We start from the raw sequence: 11,113 nt of genomic DNA, 5'->3' as shown, positions 1-11,113 counted from the left end.
CTCGTCGTGATCCTATCACCGGAGATCCTAGCGCCGAACGGACGTCACCTCCGCGTTCAACACGTGTACGGTCAGCATCACGTCTCCTCCGTCTTGATCCAGCAAGGGGGAAGGAGAGGTTGATGAAGATCCAGCAGCACGACGGCGTGCTGGTGGATGCAGCAAGACTCCGGCAGGGCTTTGCCAAGCAACTGCGGGAGGAGGAAGAGGTGTAGCAGGGGGAGGGAGGCGCCAGGACTCAGGGTGCGGCTGCCCCCCCTCCCCCCTCCTTTATATAGGCCCCCTGGGGGGGCGCCGGACCTGGAGATGGGAATCTCCCAAGGGGGCGGCGGCCAGGGGGGTGGAGTGCCCCCCAAGGCAAGTGGTGCGCCCCCCACCCTAGGGTTTCCAACCCTAGGCACAGGGGGGCCCAAGGGGGGGGGGCGCACCAGCCCACTAGGGGCTGGTTCCCCTCCCACCTCAGCCCACGGGGCCCTCCGGGATAGGTGGCCCCACCCGGTGGTCCCGGTACAATACCGGGTGACCCCGAAACTTTTCCGATGGCCGAAACAACACTTCCTATATATAATTCTTTACCTCCGGACCATTCTGGAACTCCTCGTGACGTCTGGATCTCATCCAGGACTCCAAACAACATTCGGTTTGCTGCATACTCATATTCATACAACCCTAGCGTCACCGAACCTTAAGTGTGTAGACCCTACGGGTTCGGGAGACATGTAGACATGACCGAGACGGCTCTCCGGTCAATAACCAACAGCGGGATCTGGATACCCATGTTGGCTCCCACATACTCCTCGATGATCTCACCGGATGAACCACGATGTCGAGGATTCAAGCAACCCCGTATACTATTCCCTTTGTCATACGGTATGTTACTTGCCCGAGATTCGATCATCGGTATCCCAATACCTCGTTCAATCTCGTTGCCGGCAAGTCACTTTACTCGTACCGTAATACATGATCCCGTGACCAGACACTTGGTCACTTTGAGCTCATTATGATGATGCACTACCGAGTGGGCCCAGTGACACCTCTCCGTAATACGGAGTGACAAATCCCAGTCTCTATCCGTGTCAACCCAACAGACACTTTCGGAGATACCTGTAGTGCACCTTTATAGTCACCCAGTTACGTTGTGACGTTTGGTACACCCAAAGCACTCCTACGGTATCCGGGAGTTACACGATCTCATGGTCTAAGGAAAAGATACTTGACATTGGAAAAGCTCTAGCAAACGAACTACACGATCTTGTGATATGCTTAGGATTGGGTCTTGTCCATCACATCATTCTCCTAATGATGTGATCCTGTTATCAACGACATACAATGTCCATAGTCAGGAAACCATGACTATCTGTTGATTAACGAGCTAGTCAACTAGAGGCTCACTAGGGACATGTTGTGGTCTAAGTATTCACACATGTATTACGATTTCCGGATAATACAATTATAGCATGAATAAAAGACAACTATCATGAACAAAGAAATATAATAATAATCCATTTATTATTGCCTCTTGGGCATATTTCCAACAGTCTCCCACTTGCACTAGAGTAAATAATCTAGTTACATTGTGATGAATCGAACACCCATAGAGTTCTGGTGTTGATCATGTTTTGCTCGCGGAAGAGGTTTAGTCAACGGATCTGCGACATTCAGATCCGTGTGTACTTTGCAAATATCTATGTCTCCATCTTGAACATTTTCACGGATGGAGTTGAAATGACGCTTGATGTGCCTGGTCTTCTTGTGAAACCTGGGCTCCTTGGCAAGGGCAATAGCTCCACTGTTGTCACAGAAGAGAGTGATTGGCCCCGATGCATTGGGTATGACTCCTAGGTCGGTGATGAACTCCTTCATCCATATTGCTTCATGCGCTGCCTCCGAGGCTGCCATGTCCTCCGCTTCACATGTAGATCCCGCCATGATGCTCTGTTTGCAACTGCACCAGCTTACCGCTCCACGATTCAACATATATACGTATCCGGTTTGTGACTTAGAGTCATCCAGATCTGTGTCGAAGCTAGTGTCGATGTAACCCTTTACGACGAGCTCTTTGTCACCTCCATAAACGAGAAACATGTCCTCTGTCCTTTTCAGGTACTTCAGGATATTCTTGACTGCTGTCTAGTGTTCCTTGCCGGGATTACTTTGGTACCTTCCTACAAAACTTACGGCAAGGTTTACATCAGGTCTGGTACACAGCATGGCATACATAATAGATCCTATGGCTGAGGCATAGGGGATGACACTCGTCTCTTCTTTATCTTTTGCCGTGGTCGAGCATTGAGCCGAGCTCAATCTCACACCTTGCAATATAGGCAAGAACCCTTTCTTGGACTGATCCATTTTGAACTTCTTCAAAATCTTATCAAGGTATGTGCTTTGTGAAAGACCTATGAGGCATCTCAATCTATCCCTATAGATCTTGATGCCTAATTAAGCAGCTTCTCCAAGGTCCTTCATTGAAAAACACTTATTCAAGTAGGCCTTAATGCTGTCCAAGAATTCTATATCATTTCCCATCAAAAGTATGTCATCTACATATAATATGAGAAATGCTACAGAGCTCCCACTCACTTTCTTGTAAACGCAGGCTTCTCCATAAGTCTGCATAAACCCAAACGCTTTGATCATCTCATCAAAGCAAATGTTCCAACTCCGAGATGCTTGCACCAGCCCATAAATGGATCGCTGGAGCTTGCATACTTTGTTAGCATTCTTAGGATCGACAAAACCTTCCGGCTGCATCATATACAGCTCTTCCTTAAGATAGCCGTTAAGGAATGCCGTTTTGACGTCCATCTGCCACATCTCATAATAATAGTATGCGGTAATTGCTAACATGATTCGGATGGACTTAAGCTTCGCTACGGGAGAGAAAGTCTCATCGTAGTCAACCCCTTGAACTTGCCGATAGCCCTTAGCGACAAGTCGAGCTTTATAGATGGTGACATTACCATCCGCGTCCGTCTTCTTCTTAAAGATCCATTTGTTTTCTATCGCTCGCCGATCATCGGGCAAGTCAGTCAAAGTCCATACTTTGTTTTCATACATGGATTCTATCTTGGATTGCATGGCTTCTAGCCATTTGTTGGAATCTGGGCCCGCCATTGCTTCTTCATAGTTCGAAGGTTCACCGTTGTCTAACAACATGATTTCCAGGACAGGGTTGCCATACCACTCTGGTGTGGAACATGTCCTCGTGGACCTACGAAGTTCAGTAGCAACTTGATCCGAAGTACCTTGATCATCATCATTAATTTCCTCTCCAGTCGGTGTAGGCACCACAGGAACATTTTCCTGAGCTGCACTACTTTCCAGTTCAAGAGGTAGTACTTCATCGAGTTCTACTTTCCTCCCACTTACTCCTTTTGAGAGAAACTCTTTTTCTAGAAAGGATCCGTTCTTGGCAACAAATATCTTGCCTTCGGATCTACGGTAGAAGGTATACCCAATGGTTTCCTTGGGGTATCCTATGAAGACGCGTTTTTCCGACTCGGGTTCGAGCTTTTCAGGTTGAAGTTTCTTGACATAAGCATCACATCCCCAACTTTTAGAAACGACAGCTTAGGTTTCTTCCCAAACCATAATTCATACGGTGTCGTCTCAACGGATTTAGACGATGCCCTATTTAAAGTGAATGTAGCTGTCTCTAGAGCATATCCCCAAAATGATAGCGGTAAATCGGTAAGAGACATCATAGATCGCACCATATCCAATAGAGTACGATTACGACGTTCGGACACACCGTTACGCTGAGGTGTTCCAGGCGGCGTGAGTTGTGAAACGATTCCACATTTTCTTAAGTGTGTACCAAATTCGTGACTTAAATATTCTCCTCCACGATCTGATCGTAAGAATTTTATTTTTCGGTCATGTTGATTCTCTAGTTCATTCTGAAATTCCTTGAACTTTTCAAAAGTCTCAGACTTGTGTTTCATCAAGTAGACATACCCATATCTACTTAAGTCATCAGTGAGAGTGAGAACATAACGATATCCTCCGCGAGCCTCAACACTCATTGGACCACACACATCAGTATGTATGATTTCCAATAAATTGGTTGCTCGCTCATTAGTACCGGAGAACGGAGTCTTGGTCATTTTGCCCATAAGGCATAGTTCGCATGTGTCAAATGATTCATAATCGAGAGACTCTAAAAGTCCATCAGCATGGAGCTTCTTCATGCGCTTGACACCAATGTGACCAAGGCGGCAGTGCCACAAGTATATGGGACTATCGTTATCAACTTTACATCTTTTGGTATTCACACTATGAATATGTCTAACATTACGTTCGAGATTCATTAAGAATAAACCATTGACCATCGAGGCATGACCATAAAACATATCTCTCATATAAATAGAACAACCATTATTCTCGGATTTAAATGAGTAGCCATCTCATATTAAACGAGATCCAGATACAATGTTCATGCTCAAACTTGGCATTAAATGACAATTATTGAGGTTTAAAACTAATCCCGTAGGTAAATGTAGAGGTAGCGTGCCGACGGCGATCACATCGACCTTGGAACCATTCCCGACGCGCATCATCACCTCGTCCTTCGCCAGTCTTCGCTTATTCCGCAGCTCCTGCTGTGAGTTACAAATATGAGCAACGGCACCGGTATCAAATACCCAGGAGTTACTACGAGTACTGGTAAGGTACACATCAATTACATGTATATCACATATACCTTTAGTGTTGTCGGCCTTCTTGTCCGCTAAGTATTTGGGGCAGTTCCGCTTCTAGTGACCCTTCCCTTTGCAATAAAAGCACTCAGTCTCAGGCTTGGGCCCATTCTTTGACTTCTTCCCGGCAACTGGCTTACCGGGTGCGGCAACATCCTTGTCGTCCTTCTTGAAGTTCTTCTTACCCTTGCCCTTCTTGAACTTAGTGGTCTTATTGACCATCAACACTTGATGTTCTTTCTTGATTTCAACCTCTGCTGACTTCAGCATTGAAAATACTTCAGGAATGGTCTTTACCATCCCCTGCATATTGTAGTTCATCACAAAACTCTTGTAGCTCGGTGGGAATGACTGAAGGATTCTATCAATGACCGCCTCGTCCGGAAGGTTGATCTCCAGCTGGGACAGGCGGTTGTGCAACCCAGACATTTTGAGTATGTGCTCACTGACAGAACTGTTTTCCTCCATCTTACAACTATAGAACTTGTCGGAGACTTCATATCTCTCGACCCGGGCATGAGCTTGAAAAACCATTTTCAGCTCCTCGAACATCTCATATGCTCCGTGTTGCTCAAAACGCTTTTGAAGCCCCGGTTCTAAGCTGTAAAGCATGCCGCACTGAATGAGGGAGTAATCATCAGCACGGGACGGCCAGGCGTTCATAACGTCTTGGTTCTCTGGGATGGGTGCTTCACCTAGCGGTCCTTCTAGGACATATGCTTTCTTGGGTGCTATGAGGATGATCCTTAGGTTCCGGACCCAGTCCGAATAGTTGTTGCCATCATCTTTCAGCTTGGTTTTCTCTAGGAACGCGTTGAAGTTCATGTTGACATGAGCGTTGGCCATTTGATCTACAAGACATATTTTGCAAAGATTTTAGACTAAGTTCATCTAATCAAATTATTTAATGAACTCCCACTTAGATTTTTGACATCCCTCTAGTCATCTAAGTGTTACACGATCCGAGTCGACTAGGCCGTGTCCGATCATCATGTGAGACGGACTAGTCATCATCGGTGAACATCTCCATGTTGATCGTATCTTCCATACGACTCATGTTCGACCTTTCGGTCTCTTGTGTTCCGAGGCCATGTCTATACATGCTAGGCTCGTCAAGTTAACCCTAAGTGTTTATGCATGTGTAAAACTGTCTTACACCCGTTGTATGTGAACGTAAGGATCTATCACACCCGATCATCATGTGGTGCTTCGAAACGACGAACTTTAGCAACGACGCACAGTTAGGGGGAACACTTTCTTGAAATTATTATAAGGGATCATCTTATTTACTACCACCATTCTAAGTAAACAAGATGCATAAAACATAATAAACATCACATGCAATTATATAAAGTAGTGACTTGATATGGCCAATATCATATAGCTCCTTCGATCTCCATCTTCGGGGCTCCATGATCATCTTCGTCACCGGCATGACACCATGATCTCCATCATCATGATCTCCATCATCGTGCCTCCATGAAGTTGCTCGCCAACTATTACTTCTACTACTATAGCTAACGGTTTAGCAATAAAGTAAAGTAATTACATGGCGTTAAATCATTGACACGCAGGTCATACAATAATTAAGACAACTCCTATGGCTCCTGCCGCTTGTCATACTCATCGACATGCAAGTAGTGATTCCTATTACAAGAACATGATCTCATACATCACAATATATCATTCATCATTCATCACAACTTTTGGCCATATCACATCACATAGCAATTGCTGCAAAAACAAGTTAGACGTCCTCTAATTGTTGTTGCATCTTTTACGTGGCTGCAATTGGGTTCTAGCAAGAACGTTTTCTTACCTACGAATAACCACAACGTGATTTTGTCAACTTTTATTTACCCTTCTTAAGGACCCTTTTCATAAAATCCGCTCCAACTAAAGTAGGAGAGACAGACACCCGCCAGCCACCTTATGCAACTAGTGCATGTCAGTCGGTGGAACCTGTCTCACGTAAGCGTACGTGTAAGATCGGTCCGGGCCGCTTCATCCCACAATACCGCTGAAGCAAGAAAAGACTAGTAGTGGCAAGCAAGTTGACAAGATCTACGCCCATAACAGATTTGTGTTCTACTCGTGCAATAGAGAACTACGCATAAACCTGGCTCTGATACCACTGTTGGGGAACGTTGCATAAAATAAAAAATTTCCTACGTTCACCAAGATCAATCTATGAGTTCATCTAGCAACGAGAGAGAGAGATGCATCTACATACCACTTTCAGATTGCGTGTGGAAGCGTTCAAGAGAACGGGGTTGAGGGAGTCGTTCTCGTCGTGATCCTATCACCAGAGATCCTAGCGCCGAACGGACGGCACCTCCGCGTTCAACACACGTACGATCAGTGTGACGTCTCCTCCGTCTTGATCCAGCAAGGGGGAAGGAGAGGTTGATGAAGATCCAGCAGCACGACGACATGGTGGTGGATGCAGCAGGACTCCGGCAGGGCTTCGCCAAGCAACTTCGGGAGGAGGAAGAGGTGTAGCAGGGGGAGGGAGGCGCCAGGACTCAGGGTGTGGCTTCCCTCCCTCCCCCCCTCCTTTATATAGGCCCCCTGGGGGGGCTCCGGCCCTGGAGATGGGAATCTCCCAAGGGGGCGGCGGCCAGGGGGGTGGAGTGCCCCCCAAGGCAAGTGGTGCGCTCCCCCACCCTAGGGTTTCCAACCCTAGGCGCAGGGGGGGCCAAGGGAGGGGCGCACCAGCCCACTAGGGGCTGGTTCCCCTCCCACCTCAGTCCACGGGGCCCTCCGGGATAGGTGGCCCCACCCGGTGGACCCCCGGGACCCTTCCGGTGGTCCCGGTACAATACCGGGTGACCCCGAAACTTTCCCGATGGCCGAAACAACACTTCCTATATATAATTCTTTACCTCTGGACCATTCCGGAACTCCTCGTGACGTCCGGGATCTCATCCGGGACTCCGAACAACTTTCGGTTTGCTGCATACTCATATTCATACAACCCTAGCGTCACCGAACCTTAAATTTGTAGACCCTACGGGTTCGGGAGACATGTAGACATGACCGAGACGGCTCTCCGGTCAATAACCAACAGCGGGATCTGGATACCCATGTTGGCTCCCACATACTCCTCGATGATCTCATCGAATGAACCACGATGTCGAGGATTCAAGCAACCCCGTATACTACTCCCTTTGTTAGACGGTATGTTACTTGCCCGAGATTCGATCGTCGGTATCCCAATACCTCGTTCAATCTCGTTGCCGGCAAGTCACTTTACTCGTACCGTAATGCATGATCCCGTGACCAGACACTTGGTCACTTTGAGCTCATTATGATGATGCACTACCGAGTGGGCCCAGTGGCACCTCTCCGTAATACGGAGTGACAAATCCCAGTCTCGATCCGTGTCAACCCAACAGACACTTTCGGAGATACCTGTAGTGCACCTTTATAGTCACCCAGTTTCGTTGTGACGTTTGTTACACCCAAAGCACTCCTACGGTATCTGGGAGTTACACGATCTCATGGTCTAAGGAAAAGATACTTGACATTGGAAAAGCTCTAGCAAACGAACTACACGATCTTGTGCTATGCTTAGGATTGGGTCTTGTCCATCACATCATTCTTCTAATGATGTGATCCTGTTATCAACGACATCCAATGTCCATAGTCAGGAAACCATGACTATCTGTTGATTAACGAGCTAGTCAACTAGAGGCTCACTAGGGACATGTTGTGGTCTAAGTATTCACACATGTATTACGATTTCCGGATAATACAATTATAGCATGAATAAAAGACAACTATCATGAACAAAGAAATATAATAATAATCCTTTTATTATTGCCTCTAGGGCATATTTCCAACACCATGATCACCTACACCAACGCCGACTGGGCGGCTGCCCCGACACTCGGTGTTCAACGTCGGGCCTCTGTGTTTACCTTGGAGATAACCTCATCTCTTGGTCCTCCAAGCGGCAACCCACAGTCTCGTGCTCGAGCGCTGAAGCCAAGTACTGCGCCATGGCCAACGCCGTGGCTGAGGCGAGTTGGCTTCGACAACTTCTCCAGGAGCTTCATCAACCATCTCCTCCTGCGACGATCGTCTTCTGCGACAACGTCAACACCGTCTACATGTCCACGAACCCAGTACATCATCAGCATACCAAACACATCGAGATCGGTCTCCACTTCATTCGCAATCGTGTTGCCATGGGTCAGGTCCGTGTGCTTCATGTTCCCTCGTCATGACAGTTCACCGATATCTTGACGAAGGGACTCCCGTCGCCGTTGTTTCTGGATTTTCGGTCCAGTCTCAACGTCTGCTCTCCCCCCTTATGACTGCGGGGGAGTGTTAGACTAATATGTCACTTATCGTGACATATCTCCTAATTCCCTAAATCGAGGAGAATCGATATTGTTGTGATCTCTCATTTATGGTTAGGATTGTAATTCTGTCTATATATTAACATGCAATGGAAAAGCCTAAGTGTGGCAAGTATTCCTAAATCTCTCAGTGTTCAATGGTGCTTCACCATCGGCAGACATTGTTCTTAGGAAGATTGAGCTAGAGGGCCAAGATTGGAGGGTTGCCGACTTGCTTCAGGAGCTAGGCTCTCTTCCATGTTCGGTAGATAGGTTGGATAGTGGCGAGTGATCTGCATGTGGACACCCTTGGCTTTCTAAACCGTGGCCTGTAACAAACCCTTTGCCCACTTTGGGCCCTTGTATCTATGCTTATGATGCGTCAACCTTTGATGCATCCTTGAAAAAAATTACCTGATGGATCCTTGTTTGCCCTCTTCTTCTGGGACTGCACATCCGTCCACCCATCCCCATCACCCGAGGAGGAAAGATTAGCCTATGGGGAAGGGATGACCACGATAGTTTTTTAGCGTTGTAGCTCGATCCGGGGCGGCGCGTCTGATTTGCTGGGGTACAGCCGAGCACGGCGTTGGACGGCTCCTCCCTTTGCAGGATTCGCGGTGTCCAGGATGGATATGGCGCTGAGGCGGGTGAGTGCGCTAGCAAGTCGGAGACTTGCGACGGGCCGCATGATGAGGAGAGCATGCGCGGCACCTGGGACAGTGGTTTGGGCTCGAACCGAGGGATCTGGAAGAGGAAGGGCGGGCCATAAGAGCATCTTCAGCCGTTCGGCCCCCAGGGCGCCGAAAAAGAGTGGCCTGGGGGCGAGCCGGCGCTAGTTCGGCCCCTGGGGTTCGGTTCGCTCTCAATCACATGCCCACGGTCGCCGCGGGTTCAGCGAAGTTCGTCTTTTTTTTCAAACTCGACGACTTTTGCATGAACTCGCCCATTTTTCGTCCAAATTTGTACAAAAACTTAAAAACACGCATGAACTAACAAAAAACAAACTAAAAAGCCTAGCCACTGCCGCCACCGCCTCCGCCGCCGCCGACTACATGCCGAGAAGCCTATAGAAGCGGGTGTAGTCGCCACCGTCGTCGTCGTCGTTGTCGCGCCTCGCCCGCGGCGTCCCTGCTGCACCCCTCGCCCGGGTCGCCGACAGTGCTCGACGGCCCGGCCTCGACCTCGTCGTCGATGTCGATGACGATAATGCCGCCCTCCTCGGCGCAGCGACGGGCCCGGGCCTGGGTCTGCAGGTACGCCTGATGCTGGCGGCGCACCTGCTCGCGGACGTAGTCCTTCCTCGTCCATTTGAGGACGGACTCGTCATCGGGGGCCATCATGCCGGCGTGCTCCGGCTTCACGGGGAGCAACCCCGGCTCGGGCTTCGGCCGGACCAGGCGGAGGAAGCGCCTCGTCGGCGCCGTCGCAGGGGAGGGCTCATTGATGACAAGGGCGCCGCTCCGCGCGCGACGCCCGAGCGGTGTCTCCTCCGGCTCGGGATTGACAGGGTGGAGGAACGGCGAGACGGAGCCCGACGAGGAGGACGACCCCGCCTCCATTCGCCGCGATATCCAGGAACTACCGTGGCGGCGAGAGAAGGAGGGGCGCGACGGGTTCTCCAGTCGTGGCACATTGCCAGTCTCGATGTGGTCGAGGACGGCGTCGAGTGTGTGACCGGGGACGCCCCACCACTCGCGCCGCCCTTCAGAGTTGAGGCGGCCGCGCGGGATGATGCCGTTGACGGAGGCGATCTGCTCCTCGCGGCGGCGTTCGAAGTACAACGTCCACATCGTTTCATTGTCGGGCGCGTACCTCGGCTCGTCCCGCTGCTCCTCCGTCAGCGAGGAGTGGATGCGGGCGATCTCCGCCCACCGTGCGGCTCCTTCGGGGACCGGCGGCATCGGGACGCTGGCGGCACTCAGCCTCCAAGCCCCCGGTACGCGCATGTCGGGGGGCGCCGGGTACTCGGCCTCGTAGAGAAGTCGCTCCTCCGGCTCCTGGAGGTGTCGGCGGCCGAAGTTGTTCGCCGCTACGCTGTCGTCTGGGTATCTCTCGGCCATTTCG

The sequence above is a fragment of the Triticum dicoccoides genome, chromosome 4B, assembly GCF_002162155.2.
Source record: "Triticum dicoccoides isolate Atlit2015 ecotype Zavitan chromosome 4B, WEW_v2.0, whole genome shotgun sequence".
NCBI classification, from domain to species: Eukaryota; Viridiplantae; Streptophyta; class Magnoliopsida; order Poales; family Poaceae; genus Triticum; species Triticum dicoccoides.
Note: the sequence above shows the minus strand (reverse complement) of the source record.